Here is a 15,778-nt window from a genome sequence, read left to right as displayed (position 1 = left end):
GGAAAATGTACACCGAAGCCAGTGCTGGCTAGTGGTGCACTCCTGTAATTCTAACTATTCAGGAGGCTGAGACCAAGAGGATTGTGATTTGAAGCCAGCCCAGGCAGAATAGTCCTTGAGAGTCCGTCAACAAAAGAACTACAAAAATCCAACTTGGAAGTGTGGTTAGAGCAGTAGAACACCATCAAGAGCAAGAAAGCCAAGTAAGGAGGGTAATGAAGGGATGAAAGAGGATGACTATGGATGTGACAGTTGGTTCGCCTGTTTAAAACCTGTTGGAATGTTTTAAGTAGGATGAAGAAAGTGACAGGGAGTGTGGTTGATACATTGTGTGCATGCATGGACACTCATGCATAACTGATATGTGCTAATAATAGTAAGAAGAGAAAAGGCAGAGCTGCAGAGTGGGTGCAGAGGCCCTGAATTCAAGCCCCAGGACTGGAAAACAATACATAGAGAAAAGATCTATGAGATAAAAAGGACACACAGAAGTATATAGAGGTGTTCCTATCACCCTCCCAAAGGGAAGGGCTAGCCTTCACAGACTGCAGCGGTAGTGGGCTTATTCCAGCTTCCGGACAGGGAAGCTTTGGGCCCCAGCCACTTCCTGACCATTCAAAGTGCTAGCCTTCCCGGTTCTCCAACAGCCTTAGCCGGTGGGTGGGCTGGAGTTTCTGCTGGTCACCCACACATGGTGTCTTCATCAGCGACAGTTGTCTGTGCTGGAATGGCCGCTGTGGCCGTCTTGCGTGGATGATTTATTGGCTCTGCCAGGAGACTTGTTCGTTTCTTTGGTTTCTGGAGCAAGTCTCATGGAGGAACTTTCCCCAGGGCCCAGTCACCCAGCTGGAGTACCCACTTCCTACCTGCCTAAGCCCCTCCCTCCATACCTGCATTACTTAGTCCTTGTTCCAGGAGACTTTGGGGGAGGTAACAACTAGCAGCTGGGACTGGATCCCTTCTCCTAGCTTCCCAAAGCTGGGTTCACTGAAGAGATACGGAAAAGTTGTCCTCTGGGTGGGGCCTGGGGACCAGAAGCACCATCTCCCCCACAGAAATGTGAACCCTCAGGCCCTTTTACATATGTTCAATGGGAGCCCTAAACCCAGCCCCAAGTGATTCCTATGTGTACATGTTTAAGTTCAGTGAGGCTTGACTTGATGGGACCGTGGAGAAAATCACACACACAGCCTGGGCAGGCCAGTGTCCTCCGGTCTACCCCTGCACAGCCCCTCTTCTCCACAGGTAACTCATTCCAGGCTGGAGCTCTAGGGAGCAGCCAACTCCAGGTGCCCACCTCACAGACACAGCATGAACTGGTTCTGGGCACGTGGTTCCAGAGCCTTGTGCCAATGGCCAATGAGAATTTACCCATTCCAACAAAGCAATAAAAGCTTGCCTTGATCTTGGTCAGAAAGTAGCCTGGGTTCCTCCACTTCAGCTCAAGCTGAAGTCCCAATTCTGATTTTGACACCATCTTCTTTTTACATCATTGCCACATCAAAGGACCCCAACTCTGGTGGCACTTGGGTCGGGCCCAGATAAGACTGAGCCCCATAGTACTCCCTAGAGACAGGACAAGGCACTCCACGAAACCCATGTCCAAAGGGTCTCATATCTAAAATATACTTGGAACTCAAAAAATTAAACCCCCCAACAACAAATCCTCAAAGAAACAACTGCCCAATAAATAAGTGGGCGAAAGACTTAAAGAGAAACTTCTCTGAAGAAGAAAGAAGGATGGCCAATAGACACATGAAGAAATGTTCAAGATCCCTAGCCATAAAAGAAATGCAAATCAAAACAACATTGAGATATCACCTCACCCCAGTTAGAACGGCAAAAATCAAGAACTCTAACAACAACAGATGCTGGAGGGGATGTGGACAGAAAGGAACCTTACTTCATTGTTGGTGGGAATGTAAACTTGTTCAACCACTTTGGAAAGCAGTATGGAGGTTCCTCAAAAGACTTCACATAGAACTCCCCTATGACCCAGCAATCCCACTTTTGGGCATTTACCCAAATGTATACAAACAAGACCACACTAAAGCTACCAGCACAACAATGTTTATTGCAGCATTATTTACCATAGCTAAGATATGGAACCAACCCAGATGCCCCTCAGTAGATGAATGGGTCAAGAAAATGTGGTATATATACACAATGGAATTCTATGCCTCCATCAGAAAGAATGACATTGCCCCATTTGTTAGGAAATGGAAAAACTTGGAAAAAATTACACTAAGTGAAGTAAGCCAGGCCCAAAGAAACATAGGTCCCATGGTTTCCCTTATTTGCAATATCTAGTATATGTATGAGTCAAGCAGAAAAGGTCAGATAATGTGATGTCAGGAAAATGAACCCTTAGATATGTATTTTAATGTTTTTTTCTTTCATGCATGTGTTTCTAACGCATTTATAAGATTATCTCTTTGTTGCTTTGTATGTCCCTCCCCCTGCTTTCACTATATTTGATGTCAGTATAACTTGTGGAGGAGATGGGGAAAAACCAGTTGTTTAAGGATACAGGTGGACCTGTTGCAACAATGAGAAGTACAAGTTGTCATGTCCAAAACGAGCTTTACAACGTCGGTGCGGGGGGGGGGGGGGCGGGGGGGGAAGGGGGGGAAGGAGAAGGACTGGGATTGGGGGGGAGGGGGGAGGCTGGGAAGGGATGTGAAGGGTAAACCAAAGGAGGAGGCTGCAATGCTTGGTAAGAAATGTACGCATTATCCTGCCCATGTAATTGTAACCCCTCTGTACAGTATGTTCACAAATAAAATTAAACTAAAAAAAAAAAAAAGAAACCCATGTCCAGGGGGCTACGTGCCGTCTCTGCATGGGCCATGTTCTTGCCCCATTACGTGGATTTACATGGATGCCTGAGAGGTTATGGGATGTGTCTGGGGGTCACACAACTGCCTATTGGAAAAGCAGGAAACAGCTCAGGGCTATTTGGTGCAGAGAAGAGGAGAGGAGTCATGTCCCCGGTCCTCTCACCTGGTCCCACCCTTCAAGGTCATCTCACTCACCTTTGTCTACAGAGAGGAAAGCAGAAGGGGAGGCGACTCACTCAAGGTCACAGTGAGACAGGGCCAGGGCCAGCCCTGGGGTGTCCCACATCAGGGTGCTCTCAGAGGCATGAGCCCAAGAATAATTCTGGGTCCAAGTCCCAAGACTCCCTGGGGAGCCACCCAGCCAGATCTGGCTTGGCTTCCTGACTGGAGACTTGGTTCAGGGGGACTCAGACCCCAAAATTAGCATGTCCTTGCCTCTACTTCCCACTGCTAATCCTGAGCTGGGACTACCTTTGAACAGCTAAGCCAGAACCAGTGCCACCTGCCGGCAGAGGTAGGACTCCCAATCTGTCCCAGCTGGCCTGTCCCCAATGGCTTCTCCCAGATTCCAGAGCCAGGCTGCACTGGCTCACTCCACCATGCCTGTATTTTCACTCAGTCAATGTCCCTTGCCTTTAGGGACCAACAATGCAATCAACTGTGTTGTAACCTGCCACTTGCTCCTTTCCTTTTGGCAATCTCCTTTTACGTATGCAAATTTATTTCAAAAAGAAACTTCCTCTTACTACCCCCAAGTAACAAATCAGAGTTACCTGCTGTAGTTCGATGGCAGCTGGATAAACACCAAGAAACCTACAATGTTAAGAGGCCCCAGTGGGCCTCTACCCAGACAGGCTGCTGTGGGTCCTTGGCTAATGGAAAAATTAGGGCTAGGGACAAAGAAGCAAATGCAGTGGTTGTGATTGGTAAGCTGAGGCTTCCCATGGAAAACACCATCCAGGAAATAAGTGTCTGATTCTGTGTCCAGTGCTGTCACAGACCACGTGGGTCTGACTCATGCAAACCTGTGGCTCTGTTGCCTGCTGCTTGCCTGCGACCCCCAAGCTCTAGGCTCAGCTCTGCTTGCTCTCCAGCTCTGAAATTGGGGATCTGCTTTGATTTTGGCCACCTAGCCTCAGCCTTCAATGTCTCACAGAGGTGGCATCCAGGCTCCAGTGTCTGACTTAAGTCTGACATCTGGCAAGAGGGAGGGAATGCAAAGCCTGATTCTACAGCAGATCCTTGGATGGGTGTCTCAGCCCATCTAGCTGAGAGGCGGCCAGTGAGCCCGCTCAGCTCCTTTCCCAGTCAGGGGCCATACAGGCCTGGCACTCCCCAGCCATCCACCCACTGGCTCTGTGGACACACAGACCTGTGGCACTCCTGTCCTGCCTCAGATTCTGGGAAGAGCCGAGTATGGCCTGTCTTAAGACAGATGTGTACCTGCCCTTGAGGCAGCTCATAGGGCACTCAGAGGTTGGACAGAATTGTCCCCTAACCAGAGGTCAAGGAAGGCTTCTCAGGAGGTGCCATTCAATGGAGTCACGGGTGATATAAGGGCAGCCACCAAGCTACCAAGTGGAGCTCTGCATGGGGAGTGGAATTTCCATCTCCAGTCCAGAACAGCCTCTGACCCAGGGGCTCGGGGAGTCTGCTGGCTGTGCTCGAAGGTGAACAGAGCACCTTGGCTCTTCACTGTTAGTGAATGGGGCATTGCAAAGTGAACGTGCTTTGTAGCCATGAAACACGAGACAATCCTGAATTCAGCTGGCAAGATAGCAATTTATTGCCAGAAAAACCCAGGATATTGACTAATTTCAAGCCAGATTGGATCCAAACATTGAAACTTTCTCATCCAAGTCTTTTCTCTCTCCCTTTCCCCCTTCCCTGCCCTCTTTCCCTCCCTTCTCCCTCTTCCCTCTCCCTTTTCTTTTCTCATTCTTTCAGGCAAAATGGTGTGTCTTTCTGTATTTCTGCAGTCTGACATCTACCTCTAACTGGAAATTTCTCAGTTTCTTTTTTTTTGGGGGGGGGGGTCCGGTAGTGGGGCCTGAACTCTGGGCCTGGGCGCTGTCCCTCAGCTCTTCAGCTCAAGGCTAGCGCTCTACCCCTTGAGCCACAGCACCACTTCCAGCTTTTTTCTTTATGCTTATGTGGTGCTGAGGAATAGAACCCAGGGCCTCAGGCATGCAAGGCAAGCGCTCTACCACTGAGCCATCTTCCCAGCCCCAGATTTCTCAGTTTCTAAACACTTCTTTTGACTCTTCTTAATCTGTTTAAAATTTCCTTTTTTTGGGGGGTTCATTTGTGGGGCTTAAACTCAGGGCTAGGATGCTGTCCCTGAGCTCTTTTTGCCCAAGTCTAGTGCTCTACCACTTTGAGTCACAGCTCCGCTTCTGGTTTTTAGGTGGTTAATTGGAGATAAGAGTCTCATGGACTTTCCTGCCCAGGCTGTCTTTGAACCATGATCCTCAGATCTCAACCTTCTGAGTAGCTAGGATTATGGGTGTGAGCCACCAGTGCTCAGCTTAAATTTTACTTTTTTCTTTCATATTTTTATTGTCATTAAGTGATTACATAAATTTCACAGTATTGTGGGATAGTGATACTTAGAGTCACAAACACATTCTAACCTTCATGAGGCAAATTGTCATTATCATGGTCTATAAAGTTTGTGAATTCTATGAGCTTTGACAATACAGCTATTTCTTCCACACCGGGGGATATGTACATTTCTTCCCATTTGCTTAGTGGTATTTTTTGTGTGTGTGCCAGTCTTGGGGCTTGAACTCAGGGCCTGGGCACTGTCCCTGAGCTTCTTTTGCTCAAGGCTAGCACTCTACCACTTGAGCCACAGTGCTATTTCTGGCCTTTTCTGTGGTACTGAGGAATGGAACCCAGGGCTTCAGGCATGCTAGGTAAGCACTCTGCCACTAAGCCACATTACCAGACAGAAATTTAACTTTGAAATTGACCAGAGAAATATGTATTTAGGAATCATCTACACTTCCATGCTTTTTCTATTACTAATTTCTCTGTCTCTGAGCCTTCCACAACCCTGACATTTAAACTATTTTTGTTTCAACTCTGTTCCTTTGAGCAGGTAGAGAGAGGAGGGACCTTGTGGCCCATCCAGCCATTCACAGGGCGGCCGGCAGAGGGTGCTGCCGCCTGGCGGCTCGGCGCAATCCTGACCGTGGAGAACCGGAGAGACTTCGCCAAGCGGATGGAAGCGGGGCGGGAAGGGCGTCGCTGGGACGGCGCTGGCGCAGGGCTGCCTCCGTCTCTCTCTTCGTGGGGGCTGGACGCATCCCCCTTGGGATGCTTTCTGTCCTGTTCGCTTCCTGCACCCCAGGGGCCCGCCTGCAAGGGGACCCCCCCCACCCTGCCAGATTCCTCGCGGGAGCTGCCTTTCCTAATGGGGAGCGGAGGGGCCCAGTAGAGGCTCCTCCCTACACCCATCTAGGACCTGGGGGGGGGGGGGCAGATCTGGGCTGCAGGAGGGGGAGAGCGCACACAGGGAAGCCACCCGCGCCCCCCCCCCTCCCCGTTTTGTTTCGGTCGTGGGGCTTGAACTCAAGTCCTGTCCCTGAGCTTTTTGCTCGGGGTGAGCATGCTATCACTTGGAGCCACAGAGCCACTTCCGGTTTCCTGGTGGTTAATTGGAGTCTCATGGACTTTGCTGCCTAGGCTGGCTTGGAACGGCGATCCTTAGGTCTCAGCCTCCTAAGTAGCTAGGATTACAGGCATGAGCCACCCGTGTCCAGAATTTATGCTTCTTACCAGGAGATGCCCAGGCCCAGTCCAGAATGAATGGCTCAATGGAAGGAAGGGGAAGAAAGAGGAATAACCTTGTTTGTTGTTACAGCCCAACTGGGTACTGGCGCTTGGATAAACTTGGTGCCATCTTCTAAGACTCAACATAAAGGGACCTCCACTTGCTGGGAGAGAGCACCCTGATCCAGGAGAGCGAGCTGATCCCACCTCAGGACCAGAGTGTGCCCACCTGGGGTCAATCCAGGTACTCATCCACAATAAAGTGGCATGCTCACCTCCAGGACATTCCACAGCTCAGAAGCACAAGGAAGTGTAATTTCACAGGCTGAGTAAAAGAAGCCAGGCACACAAGACTTTGGTTCCATTGCCTGAAGGTCAAGAACAGGCAAAGGCCATGACAGTGTTAAAGAATCTTGATTTAAATGGTGAACTTCCATAGAGGTGTGAGGGTTCCCCAGAGAAACAGAGCCACCAGGAAATAGATAGACTAACAGATGACAGATAGATTTAGATAGACGATAGATAGACAACAGATAGATAGACAACAGATAGATAATAGATGATAGACTAGATAATAGATGCATGATAGACAATATATAGATGACAAATGACAGATGATAGACATCCACAAAGAGATGCATTAGAAAGTTTTGGCTCATGGAGGCTGAGAAGTCAGACAATGTTGTCTGCCTGCTGGAGATCTGGCAGCCAGAGGTGGAGGCTGAGGTGTAGGAACCAGGAACTAAAGGTTGATCTACTGTTCCTCCACTCTGAAAGAATTGGGGCCCTCTGTTGTACCTGGTCTGCCAACAGCAATGCTGATCTCTTCCAGAGCCACCCTCACAGATAGGCAGGCATCCTGTGTCTTGGGAGAACTGATGTAAGATTAACTACCACACACTTAAAAGTTAAAAATAAACAAGCAAAGAAAAAAATGACCATGTTTGAACGAAAGTCCAGATAGTAGTTGCTGCTGTGTGCTAGCAGCTCACAACTGCTATCCTAACTACTCTAGAGGCTGAGGTCTAGAAAATTGTGGTTTGAGGCTAGCTAGAACAGAAAAAAAAACCCCACCCAGACTCTGTCTGTCAAATAATCAGCAAAAATCAGAGCTAGAGTTGTGGCTCAAGAGGTAGAGTGCCAGTCTAGCGAGGTGAGCAAGTACAAGGACCTGAGTTCAAACACCTGTACCAGAAAAAAATAATTCCAGACAGTAGTAGTAGTCACCACTTCCCAGAGGCAAGGATGTTTCCTTGCAGAGGGAGCTTGGGGTTCTGGCTTTCAATCTTGAGGGGTGTTTATAGGAATAGTTACTTGGTTATTGTTGGGTAAGATGTACATTTATATTTTATGCACTCTTCTCTGTATGTTGCATTTCACAATGAAAATATTGTATATTAAGTTATGTATAATAAGGTTACAAATAGATGCAGTGAATATGAATTCTGTATTCATTAGGCCTTGCTATGATTTGAATTAGTGCCCCACAAAGGCCCATGTGATATAAAAGGGCACTATTGGAAGGTGGTACCTTTAAGAGGTGGAGCCTAGTGGAAGAAAGTGATGTGTTCCTCTTCCCTTCTTTTGCAACACAGCTGTTTTGCACCGTTTCCAAACTGCAGGCAGAGTAGGGAGGTCCTCATTCATTTCCCATCCCCAAGCCCCACTGTCCTGCACACCTGCTTTGGCCAGTAGGCTGTGACGGAGGGGATGGTGTGCTGGCTGCAAGCTTTGGCCTCAAGAGACCTTGTATATTCCCCTCCTGATCTTGAACTTGTGCCACTGTGGTGAGATCCTGCCAGAGTATCTTGCTGGATTGCCAGGATAGGATAGCACAAGGAACTGAGCCAGAGGCAACTGTTTACAGCAGCTTAGTCAACTTAGCTATGTGATTTGTGAGTGTAAATTGTGAATGATTATTGTTCAAAGCCATCAACCAGGAGCTGTTTGTTATGTAAAAGTAGCTGACTGCTACACTGTCCATAAATAGCAGTGAGGTCTTGAGGCCTTGTTGGGAAGTAATCGATATTTGGGATTCGGCCAAAAACATCACATCCATGGACAGTAACAGGTGTGGCTAACAGAGGCCAGGTCTCAGGAATCAAGGGGCAGAGCAGAAGCTTGGCCTTAGCTTCTAAGCAGGCTGAGTGGAAGAGGATGGCATAGTCATTCAGACTCAGACTCAGGACATAGGGGTTGCAGGGGTGGGGATGGGAGGTGTGTGGGGGAGACCACACCGAGAAACTCCACTGTACATTTCAGACTTTTCTTTTAAATCCCGGAGCCTGTTCTTCAAATGAAATCAGATACGTAATTCCAGGATTTCCCATAGAACTTCATGTGGGAGCAGCCGGAGTGGTCCCATCCTCTCAATCTGAAAAGAACGAAAAGCCTCAGGCTCACAGCAGGCATGGGAGCAGAGCCAAGACTTGAACTCAGGTCTCCTGCTCCCTGCTCCTGAGCTTGTGCTGTTTCAAAGGCACAGGAACAAGACAAAATGCTTTCTAAAAGTGAAGAGAACTGTTTTTTTTTTTGGGTCCGGTCGTGGGGACCTGAACTCTGGGCCTGGGCGCTGTCCCTCAGCTCTTCAGCTCAAGGCTAGCGCTCTACCACTTGAGCCACAGCTCCACTTCCGGCTTTTTCTTTTTTCTTATGTGGTGCTGAGGAATCGAACCCAGGGCCTCAGTCATGCAAGGCAAGCCCTCTACCACTGAGCCACCTTCCCAGCCCCTGGTTTATTTTTTTTAATCATAAAAAAATGGTGATACTTTGCTCTCATCTGGTAACCATTTTCAACCAGGCCGGAGGCTCTGGAGGCTACAAGGGTGAAGTACAGATGTGGAGGCCCTGCACCTGCTGAGGTGAGGGAAGAGTATGCTCCCGGCCTCTCTCTCTCTCCAGCTTCTGGTAGCTTCCAGCAATCTCTGGCATTCCTTGGCTTGTGGCTGCATCGTTCTGCCCTCTGCCCTCTTTTCAAGGCCCACTTTTTGTGTCTGGGGCCAGGTTTCCCACATCTTTGGAGGACACAAGTTGCTGGATTGGAGCCCACTGCTTACCAGTGTGACCTCATTCCAAAGCTCCACATCCCAGAGACTTACGTCCAAATAAACCACGTTCACAGGTACTGAGGCTGGGGCTTGAGCCATCCCCAGCGTACAACCACAGTGGACCTAAAGGAATTGGGCTCAGCTGTATAAGGCACCTGCCTGGGATTTTGTCCACTAAATGATATTCCAAGGACTGAAGCAGATGGTCATTTGTCCAGCCTTATCTACCATTGTGGATAGTCACAGTGTTCTCAGCCAATCCCAAGAGGTCTGCAGCCCCTGCCTGGGCCAACTTTCCTATCTCCTCCCCCCTGACTGAGCCCTTCTCCTCTCCCCTCACAGGTGGTGACTGGAGCTTGGTCTTCCTTTGTAGCACCTAGAATCCACCCGCCAACCCTTCAGCTCCATGCACGCATGGCCTTGTCCAGACCCAGATGACCCTCCAGCATTCTTTGTCCCCTCACCACCCAGACGCTCACTGCAGACACTGAGGCAGACAGCCAGGAGGCCTCCCCACCCAGTCCCCACCCTGGAAAAGTGGACTTTGTCCCTCCCTCCCTCCCCCCCTCTCCTCCTTCTTCTTTCCCTTTCTCCCTCAACCCCCACTCTTTCCCTCTATCCCATCTTTCCTGATTAGGGAATGGGTCAGGATCTTGAGTGTGCCAGGCAAGAATTCTACCCCTGAGCTTCACCCCAGCCCTCCAATCTCTGGGGTTTTTTGTTCCTGTTGTTTTGATTTGGTTAGTTGGTTTTAGTTTTCATCGGTACTGGGAGGCGAACTCAGGGCCTTGTGCGTTCTAGACTACTTGAGCCACCCCTCCGGCCCCCCACCTCTTTTTTTTTTTTTTTTTTTTGCTTTATTTTTTTCAGGTAGAGTCCCAAGTTTTTCCCCCAGGGGCCATTCTTGGAGCATAACCTCCTGTGTATCATAGGCCTGAGTCACCATGCCTGATTATTTTGTTGAGGTGGGATGCCTCCCAGAAACACTTTGTCCTTGAACCATGATCCTCCCAATCTCTGCCTCCTGAGTCTCTGGGATTACAGATGAGCACCACCTCACTCTGCCTGTCTCTGTTTTTAGTGAGAGGGCTCTGGACTCTTCTTGACGCTCTCTGAGCAGCAGTTCCCCAGAATGGAGGAGTATTGCTTCTCGCTGTTTCCTGGCCACTTTTGTTGCCATGGTGGTGTGGTCTCTTCATTCATGGGGGGAGGGGCGGGCAAGAGTTTCTTTGTGGACACTTAGCCATCTTTGTAAAGCATAGCCAGGTGGATGGAGGCCAGACTGAAACTGTGAAGGGAGTCCGCTGGGAAGGAAGGTATGTTCTCCAGATCTAGACCTGCCACAGAAGGCACTGGGGCTCTGAGAGAGGGGAACAGGCCTGGGACTCATACATAGGTTTGTGGAACCTCAGACCTTTGACCCTCAGCCCCAGTGTGGTCTCCCCTCTGACCACCCAGCCTTAGCACACGGCGATTCCTGACGATCAAAGGGATTGTTGTCCTTCTAGAAAGAGTTTCCACCAAGACCCTGCCCGTCCCCTCAGGTCCTTGGTCTATTTATATTCCGGTGCTGCTGTCAAAGGCCTGGCAGTGCTTGACAACGCTCAGACAAGAAAATCTGGTGCTGGAAACCATGTTTCTGCTCTGAGCCTGCCAGCGACTGCCTTCGCCACTGCTGCTTTAGCAAATCTTCACAGGGCGTACTTTAAATACTCTTTCTCCTTTTGCTATGATCAAAGGAAGAGCTTGTTCCCCTGATAGGTGACAAAAGATGGCAGAGACTAATGAGAGCGTTAGGGGGCCGCCCACTTCCCTTCCCTGAGAGAAGGTAGGGCATCGGCTGGGATCTGGAAGACACATGTGAGAGATACAGGCGGAGGCCCCCAGGTAGGCACAGAGAACAGGCCCTCCGCCTTGCAGGCTGATAATTTTGTACCAATCGCTGGCCATCTTCAGGCCTGCATTTTCTCTTCTCCTGGATAGAACTTTGGATAGACTCCTACCCCAATTCTGAGACTGTATACCTAGGTCAGACCCGGCCCATAGGGATCTCTGTGGCCATCATGACTGATATTGAGGTGGGCATATGAACCAATCAGCATCCAAGAAAAACAATCTTGGGGCTCTTTTACACAGACAGAGAACATTTGATCTTGATTGTGGTGATGGAAGCCTAGAGCTTCCAGAAGCCTACAAAAAACTAAGAAAATGGTGCCCAAATTGGAGTGAGACAGTGTGTTATCATTTTTTTTTTTTTTTTTTTGGTCAGTCATGAGGCTTGAACTCTGGGCCTAGGTGCTGTCCCTCAGTTCTTCAGCTCAAGGCGAGCGCTCTATCACTTGAGCCACTTTCGGTTTTCTGAGTGGTTATTAGAGATAAGAGTCTCATGGAGTTTCCTACCTGGACTGGCTTTGAACCGCAATCCTCAGGTCTCAGCCTCCTGAGTAGCTAGGATTACAGGCGTGAGGCATGGATGCCTGGCTTATGATTCATTTTTAAGCTCCTAAATCAAGCCATACCTGAATGTGGTTCAGTAATCTGTTTACTATATAGACCTTCCTCAGAGATGTACAGGGTGGAGATTAGAGTCCTCAAAAGCAGGGGAAGAGCAGGACACGGAGGATGGGCACCAATGCCAGGGCAAGTCTCATGGAGGAACTGGTTTTCCAAGAACTGGGGCCTGTGAGGCCTCAGAGCAGTGGTTCTAAGCGCTGGGCCAGCACATCACCCCAAATGGGATCTCCCACCCCACCACCTCAGACCTTGGGCTTTCCCATGTGCCTGGGTAGCTCCATTGCCCAGGAAGGAGGACAGCACTGAGCAACACAGGCTCTGGTAAAAGGTGCAGTTTTCCTTATTGAGAACCGATGTGGAAGAGTTGATGAAGCAAAGCATGGAAGTGCCTCCACCTGGATTCTCCTGAGGAGCCTTGTCTACCAAGGAGACCCCCACGCAGAAACCTCACAGCCATGTGGAGAGAAGAGAGGCCCCAGGGGGAGTGACCAGGAGGCCTCGAGCCTGGCGGGCTTCCATCTGTGCCTGGTCTTAGCCAAGAGAGGCCAAGTCACCTATACCAGAATGTGGCACTGAGCAGAGCTCAGAGCATCATGGGCCTCTCTCTTTTTTTTTCTATGCAGTGGCTCACCAAATCAGGCTGCTTCTCTCCTGCAGTTTTTCCGTCCCAACACAGGTGAGGGAGCGCCCGGCAAAGGAGACAAAAGACAAATCAATTCTTATTTTCCTTCTGCCTCCATCCCTGTACTCTCTACACAGCTTTATCATTAAATACCAGGTAGACCAGAATCCCAGACCATCTGCAGATCAGGAGTCTCTGAAGGCTATGACAGTTGCTTCTTACTGGATTGGCTCCAGATTCACAACCTCTGACATGTGAGTCTAGGTTAACATTTGCCTAAGTGATTTGCAGAAAGAGTGAAGACCGTTTTTGCTGAAAATGCCGAGTCTTTGCTGGAGCCGGTAGAGGTACCTGATGGGTGAGGAGGATGGTCAAGAGGCTATGTCTTTCTGTGCCCTTCGCCGCCTCCACCTTCAAGCTAGACATGCTTAGCTCTGCACAAGGGCTCGCTGACCATTTGAGAAAGGGCAAACTTGGACTATTGCCTAGTGGGGGTAGATAGGTGATGCTTCTGCCAGCCTTGTGTTTTCTGGGCAGCTCAACACCTACAGGCCTTCAACTATATCCTAAAGGCCCAGACCAAACCACAGGGCCCAGGTGTTTAGCAAGTCATGACACCAACAACAGGAGAGACTCAACTGTTCTTGGACTAAGTCACTGCCCATATCCCTCCAAGGCCAAGGCCAAGGTACTTCCTCATGAGACCGTGCCTGTGACCTGATAGGCAATTACCCTACGTTAGCCAGCCCCTCCCTGCAAGCAAACACCTAGGAAGCGCCTACTACTTCCTTCCTGTTGTCCAGTGAGCAGCCTGGCTCCCTTCCATCATTGCTGTGTCCCATCAGCCATCTCAGGCTAAACTCCCCACGAGAAGAGTCTCGCCCGTCTCGTTTCTGATATGCTGCTTGGCTACATTCTGCTGATTCCTTCCCTCTGGTGTCACAGAGGCCAAGAGTTGGAAGGTTCAGGCTAGCTCTTAGGCACCTCCGCATTGCTGGTGGCCCACAGGCCGGAGGCTCTGTGAGGAGGGGGCTGGGAGCACTGGGGATCATGGGAACTGTGGGAGATCAGAAGAAACATTCCCAACCTACCTGCTGCACATTGCCTGCTCTTCAACCTCCCATGGGAACCTCCCACCCCCACCACACTCCTGGGGAGGATAAGCTCCAAGCAGGTGCGGTGCTCGGCCCTGGGTCCCCCATCCCCTAGAGAGGCAGGTGCAGCAAGGCTGCCCTTGAATTTCCAAGTGTCTGTGAGTAGAGGGGGCTCAGAACAAAGCCTCCCTGGCGTAGCCAGGATAAACTGGGTCTGGCCTTAGCCCCCTGAAGACAACTTGAGCCAGCCTAGCCTGATCCCCAAAGCATCTCCAGAACTGGCTCCTGGTTCAAGCGGAGTCAGCTCGAAGCCTCTCATCCCTCCCTGCCCTCTGTCCACACACAGATGTGGTGGAAGAGCACACCACGGGCTCCCACTGCCACCACGAGACACCGGACCCCACGTCAACACCCAGGAGGCTGCGTGCTTCTTATCTGAAGATGAAAGCATCGGCGAAAAGCGTCATCTCCGAAGGACGTCGTTAAAGGAAGAGTAGATCAGCAAGTGGCGTCTTTCATCGTGACAGCAGTCCCTCGCCACACTCTCATTAGGGCTCTAAGGAACATCTGGGCCCAGTCTATTATACTGTGCTCACAATGACATTGTGTTTGACGCTGGCCTCCAAGCCCACACCACACTAAACTTCTAACTAGACAATGAATGCCTATTAATTATAGTTTTCAAATCAGCACACACGATCCTTCATTAGTGTAATTGCCTCTTCTACTTTATCAGGAAATTGTATTTTCTCTGTGCGTGACCCTGCGTGGGGAAGCTGCCATGTGACCCTTGGCACGCTGTGTAAAGACTGTCTCTAGCTACTCGCACAACCCTCCACCTCACCAGGGCCCTGCCCCACCTAGAAGGCATCTAGAGAGTTCCACAGGGCTGACGGGAGAGGCATGAGCTGGAGGTGTGATGGGCTATGGGGTGAGTGGTGCCTTCTTCTAACCAAGTTGACTTGGTCCCAAACCAACTGGAACCAGATTTAGGTGTCAGCATGCTTTGGATGAATTCAGTCGGTCCTGGGTGCTGGATGAGCTAAGTCAGTACTATGAACTCAAGAAATTCCATTAGTCTTGTGTCCTGGATAAGCTAAGTCAGTGCTACAAACTTGAGGCACTCAGTCAGTCCTGTGAACTGGATGAACTAAGAGTGCCGTGAACTGGATGAGCTCAGTCAGTACTGTGCTGCCTGAGCTGTCAGTGCTGTCACAGTGCCATTTCAGGGGGCAGAGCTGCTTCCTTAGCCCCTCACCAGAGGCTCCAAAGCCCATGTGCTCACTCTCAGAGGCATCTTGCAGGAGGAGCAGGGGAAGCCTGGTGCCCAGCGGGCCAGTGTGGCTGGGGTGTGCAGGGGGCCTCAGCGTGGTGCCTACCCTGGGTGCCAGGGTCAACCAGGGCTCCCTGGAAGAGCTGGGTTTGAAGACAGGCATCACTGAACCCAGAGCTCTGGGTGCTAGAGACCCCCCCTACACACACACACACACACACACACACACACACACAATGCACACACACACACACACACACACACACACACACACGTCCTTACTCCAGCAGTCTTCTGGCCTATCTCCATGTCTTCTCCAGCTTAGCTGGAAGTAAGGGGCACCTGCATGCCCAGAAGCACCCTGAGATGTGGCTGGGAGCAGCAGGCGCATGCTCTGGACTCGCGTCCTCCATGTGCATCCAGTACTTTGTCCTTGTCCCAGAGGATCATTGCTCCTGCGGTGACCTCAGCAGCACATGCCGCTGTTGGCTTGTCCCACCAAGGTTTGAGGCTCTCCACTCCCTCACCCCTGCCTGGTGACACTCAAGCAACGCCTCAGGCCTCAGGCCCTTGGGTCAGTTGCACCTAGAGGAATGTAGGCTAAGACCGGG

This window comes from Dipodomys spectabilis, unplaced genomic scaffold, assembly GCF_019054845.1.
Source record: "Dipodomys spectabilis isolate Male_0828 unplaced genomic scaffold, ASM1905484v1 ptg000165l, whole genome shotgun sequence".
NCBI classification, from domain to species: domain Eukaryota; kingdom Metazoa; phylum Chordata; class Mammalia; order Rodentia; family Heteromyidae; genus Dipodomys; species Dipodomys spectabilis.
Note: the sequence above shows the minus strand (reverse complement) of the source record.